This window comes from Sphaerodactylus townsendi, linkage group LG10 (genome assembly GCF_021028975.2).
Source record: "Sphaerodactylus townsendi isolate TG3544 linkage group LG10, MPM_Stown_v2.3, whole genome shotgun sequence".
In the NCBI taxonomy this organism is placed as follows: Eukaryota; Metazoa; Chordata; class Lepidosauria; order Squamata; family Sphaerodactylidae; genus Sphaerodactylus; species Sphaerodactylus townsendi.
The window spans coordinates 77,148,063-77,154,062 of record NC_059434.1 but is presented as its reverse complement, the minus strand read 5'-3'; positions in this window follow the sequence as shown (position 1 = coordinate 77,154,062).

Here is a 6,000-nt window from a genome sequence, read left to right as displayed (position 1 = left end):
AGACTGTAAATAATCTAAGAAAGTAAACAGGTAAAGCCTGCCTTGGTGGGAAACAGCTTAAAAAGGCCACCTGGAGGAGCTGGGAAAATGGGAAATAAAAGGAAAAAGAGAGGGAAAGCAAAAAGCAGAACTATGGTGTCAGGTTGCAGATCTTGCCTCTTCTCTGGGGTTCTGTGAACTTGACAGAAACCTTGCAAGTCGAGCAGAGCAGCATATGCTCTCTCACCTACAACTCAAACAACCGGTCTGACCAGAACATGCCACCTTTGGTTGCAGAAGAACGGAGACAGCAAACTGCCGGCATCTCCTACAGGTTGGCTTTAGCCTGTCACAGTTTTCAGAAATGTTTAAAATCAACTCTCCTACCTCAGCAATCAGAAAAATCCTTAGAATGTTGTGGGTTTCCCGGATTGTATGGCCGTGTGTTCCAGTGGCATTTTCTCCTGATGTTTTGCCTGCAGCTGTGGCTGGCAGCCACAGATGTAGGCGAAAGGTCAGGAGAAAATACCACTGGAACACGACCATACAAACACGGAAAACCCACAACATCCTATTAATTCTGGCTGTGAAAGCCTTCGACAATAAACAGAAAAATCCTTGTAGGAAATAACAATGAGCTCAGCCGAACACTGGGTCCTCATGTTCAGTCCTTGTATATCTTCAATTAAAGCAGTGGTTCTCAACCTTCCTAATGCTGCGACCCTTTAATACTGTTCCTCATGTTGTGGTGACCCCCAACCCTAACATTTATCCATTTTACAGATGGAGAACACTGATGCAGAGAGTCTTAGGTGACCCGTGTGAAAGGGTCGTTCGACCCCCAAAGGGGTCGCGACCCACAGGTTGAGAACCACTGAATTAAAGGATCTCAGAGAAGTAGTGACGGGAAGGCCTTCCCTCTGCTTCGGTCCCTGGACAGGTGCTTCCCATCAGAATACCAAAGACTGGTTTAGACGGGGCAATAGTCTGCTTAAGTATAAGACTATGGGTTATATTCTAGTGAACTTCTGAATTGAGGAGATCTCTTTTTAAAATTAAATTTTATTGCATTATAATAAAATCAAACATAAAAATCATTGTAAAGCTAGCATATATCTGCTATTCGTCCAGCAATAAAATCAAGCGTAGCCTTTTTAGGGATCCTCTCCTCCCTTCTTTTACAGGTGGATGAATTGGTTGGATCCAATCTGAAGAATGGCATCCTCTTTATGTATTTCCTTCTGAGCTGTTAATTATTTCCACACCAGTCTGGGCTTTCTGCTACTGTAGTAACACATTCATTTGCCTTTTGTGGCTACACCCATTCGACCCACCTATTATTTTTCTCTCACCTTGCCACGTTCCTTTCCTTCCTCCTGGTTGGCCAACGCCCGCTGTGCTGGCTTTAATCTATGCTTTGATTTCCTTATTCTCCTGGGCTCTGAAGTCAGCATTTATTTCTGTGTATCTTGTCTTCTTTGCCTTCATTGAAGAGCGTTCTTCATTTCACTCTAATGTTTTATTATGCTTTTCAGTTTTGTTTCATCCTAGATGTTCAGTTTTCGCTTTCTGAAAAAAAAACCCTTTTCAGTTCATTGTTCATTCAGTTCATTTTGTTCATTGTGTGCTTGAGACTCAGGCCCCTTCCGCACATGCAAAATAATGCATTTTCAAACCACTTTCACAACTGTTTGCAAGTGGATTTTGCTATTCCGCACAGCTTCAAAGAGCACTGAAAGCAGTTTGAAAGTGCATTATTCTGCATGTGCGGAATGAGCCTCAGTTTGGATGCTATGCAAAACCGTGGTTTGATGTAACTCTAGATTAATGCAATTGTCCAAAGGGCTTGGACAGATTGATGGAGGAGAAGTCGATCTATGGCTACCAATCTTGATCCACTTCAATCTGAGATTGCAAATGCCTCAGCAGACCAGGTGCTCGGGAGCAGCAGCAGCAGCAGAAGGCCATTGCTTTCACCTCCTGCATGTGAGCTCCCAAGGGCACCTGGTGGGCCACTGCGAGTAGCAGAGTGCTGGACTAGATGGACTCTGGTTTGATCCAGCAGGCTTGTTCTCATGTTCTTAAATGTGGGCCACTTCACTAACTATGGTTTATTAGGGCAGGGGTCTCTAAACTATGGTTTATTAGGGCAAGGTTTATTAGGGCAAGTCTTTTTGAGTTTGCAGGCACTGTTGAAATTCTAACCAAATGTGGTGGGTGCAGACACAACAAGGCTTCTGCAAAATGACTCCTGCAGGCGGCAGAGCAAGCCGCAAAACAGATGACAGTGTGGTGCAGTGGTTAAGAGCAGCAGACTCTGATCTGGAGAACTGGGTTTGATTCCCCCCCTTCTCCACATAAGCAGGGGACTCTTATCTGTGAACTGGATTGGCTACCCTGCTCCTACACATGAAGCCTGCTGGGTGACCTTGAGCCAGTCACAGTTCTCTCAGAACTCTGTCAGCCCCACTTACTTCACAAGGTGTCTGTTGTGGGGAGAGGAAGGGAAAGGAGTTCGTAAGCTGGGTTGAGGCTCAAAGGTAGAGGAAAAAGTGGGGTATTAAAACCAACTTCTCCTCCTTCTCTTGTCACACACAGTGAAGATCTTTGTACTGTGGTGACACTTTTTAAATGCAACTTTAAAAAAAATCTTCAGGGCCAATAAAAATCCTTAGTGAGCAAAAGCTCCACCTGGCCCATACACACACCTGGCCACTGAAAGCACTTTGGCAGGTGCCAAGAAATATGCCGTTGGGCCCTGTGGTGCCTGGCACCACACTGGGAACTCCTGAGATAGGATATGTCCAATCAGGGCTTGAAACTAGAGTTAGACATAAATATGATAGATCCGATGAAGAGAGCGGTGACTCCTGGAAGCTTATACTCTGGAAATCTGGTTGATCTTGAATGCGCTGCTGATTCAAAACTTGCTTTTCTACTGTAGACCGACACAGCTACATACCTGAAACATAAGTGTGACATATTTGAAATATTATTTCACGTGATAGATGAATACGAACAAGGTAGCTTGTTTCTTAGAGCCGCCCTTGTGACACAGGTCAAAATGCAAATTGAGTGCCCACAGAGAGGCAGGGGAAAACCCAAAGGTGATGCAAACAGCGTTTGTCAAGGCAGACAAGAATCTGAATGAGCACATGTGAGTCAAATTCTGGCAACACCAACCATAGTTAAAATAAGTCATAGCTCAGTGGAATCTAGCTGGAGCTTCATTTGCGTACCACAAAAAAACCTAAGGTAGATAATATAAAGGTTGCATGAATATGTTTTGGTCCCTGCTGTAGACCCTATACTGTCCTACCCCAGAGGTGTAGCTAAACCAGAGTGCGCCCGGTGCACACTCTGGCTCTTGCGCCCCCCCCCCCGTGGTGCCCCCCCCCCTGCGCACCCCACCTCACCCCACTTACTTTTAGGAAAGGAGCAGGCTTAGAGAGGTTAGGCGCTTGAAGCTCAGCCCAGCAGCCTGGGCCTGGTGGGAACTACATTTCCCAGGAGTCCCTGGGAAATGTAGTTTCCACCAGGCCCAGGCTACACAGGCTGGCTTCTGGCCTGCTCCATTCCTAAAAGTAAGTGTGGTGGTGCACTGTGGGGGGGGTGGGGGACGCCGCGGGGGCGCGCGAGGGGAGGGGATTTTTCTGCCCCCCACATGACTAGAAATGGTGCACCTGGTGCGTCGCGCACCCCCCCCCCGTCCCCTGGTGGCTTCACCACTGTCCCACCCCCAGACTGTACAATAACAAGACCCTGTTTTCAGTTGATTTCTTCATCATGAAACAGTTTCAGGAATAAGCATTTAGACTTCGATTGCCAGAACTAAGCATAGGCAATATGTTTTATTGTTTTTATTGTTTCAATATTGTACTGATATTGATATTTAAATCGTTTTCATGAGTGTATAATGGATTTTATGTTGCGACCAGCCCTCAGCCCTGCGGGGATAGGGCAGGATATAAATCCCCGAAAAAATAAATACATAAATAAATATTGCAGTCAGCATTATACCCCTCGGCACCCTCTATGTCATGTCACCCTGCCCGGGCTGACCCATTCCCGGGGGGGGATGGCACCTCTCCAATCCCACGGTCTGTTGGAAGAAGAAACCGCCTCCTTCCAGCATGGTCAAAACAATCTACTTTCCACACCACTAACAAGTTGATAACAAGTGTGAGGAAAATCAAAGCAGTGTAGCTGAAGGAGAGTCATGAGGGGCTCTGAGCATGGGCAGATTCCCTAATTCAGTGATGGCGAACCTTTTCAAGACCGAGTACCCAAACTGCAACCCAAAACCCACTTATTTATCGCAAAGTGCCAACACGGCAATTTAACCTGAATACTGAGGTTTTAGTTTAGAAAAAACGGTTGGCTCCAAGACGTGCGTTACTCAGGAGTAAGCTTGGTGGTCAGTGGCTTTGCTTTGAAGCAACAGTGCAACTCTTCCAACAGGTGAATCATGACTCTAGGAGGGTTTACTCAGAAGCAAGCCCCATTGCCACCAACGAAGCTTACTCCCAGGTAAAGGATCACACTTTAGTTCTTCGCATGAAAATCAGTGGGGTTTAACAGAGCTTAACAGGGTTACCTACACTGCTTCCCCAAAACAAGGTCTTAGGTTTAATGCTAATAATCGAGCCCAGCGGCCCAGCCCAGCCTAGATGTGTGTGTGTGGGGGGGCACTCTGTTTGCGCGTGCCCACAGAGAGGGCTCTGAGTGCCACCTCTGGCACCCGTGCCATAGGTTCGCCATCACTGCCCTAATTCCACCCAAGAGTTGAAACATGGCAGGTTCAAACAGGTAGATCATGACAGTACTAACCTATCCCCGGGTGGGCGGGGTTTTTCTTTTGGCTGCAATAAAAAACCTCTGCCCTACTGGGTAAGGTGTAAAGTTTATTCCTCCTCCTCATGAACTTGGGCTGGGATATTTTTTTCCTGTGGTTTCCTGTCGTTGTGCCCACTTAATAGAACAGGCTTCCCGAGAAGGCAACAAGGTGCACCGAGGGTGTTTAATTCGCTGCGGCTTTTAATGGGAGTGTAAACGGCAGTCGTTTCATTAGCTTGGAAGGGAAGGTCAACTAAGTTTCATGATTATTTGATGTTTTAAAGATGTATTGTAAGCCACTTGAACCACGGGGATAGGTGGGATATAAATATTTAAATAGATAAAAAAAACCACCTCCAGCATGCTGATCAGCCAGTCATGGTTTCTCAAAAATTTTTTTGTAAATTGCTTCTAGCTGCAAATTGTTGCGTTGTTATAGCTCATTGGAAAAGCCTCTTTTGGAGGGTCAGGCTAGGGTTAATTTTGCAAATATACTATTACAAACATTGAACATACCTGGCTTTCAGTGCCTCTTCCCTGGTGAGTGAAGCACTCCACGCAATGACACAGAAGGTCTGCTTGCCACTTGAGACAAGCAGCGTTTTGCTGGAGTGGTTTGTTTTGAATCTGCTCAGAAGGTGCCGTTCACTGTGGCTTTGGGCCAGGCAGCTGATGCCAGCACACGCCCTGAGTTTGCTGGCTTACTCAGATTACATATGCTTCAGATTTAACAGGGATAGGTCAGGCATTATTGAAAATCAGTTCCTTGGTGTAGTTGTTAAGAGCAGCAGACTCTTGCCTAGTGAACTGGATTTGTTTCTTTGCTGGGTGACCTTGGAGTGGTCACAGTTCTCTCAGAACTCTCTTAGCCCCACCTACCTCACAAGGTGTCTGCTGTGGGGAGAGGGAGGGAAAGGAGTTTGTAAGCCGCCTTAAGTCTCCTTACAGAAGAGAAAAGTGGGGTATACATCCAAACTCTTCTTTTTGAGCATACATGCCCCTTCTGCCGGTGCCCAGATAGCAGCATTCAGCAGTGTACGAATGCATACATTGGCTCCTTCCGCACATGCAGAATAATGCACATTCAATCCACTTTGGCAATTGTATTGAAAGTGGATTTTGCTATTCCGCACAGTAAAATCCAGCTTAAAATTGCATTGAAAGTAGATTGAAAGTGCATTATTC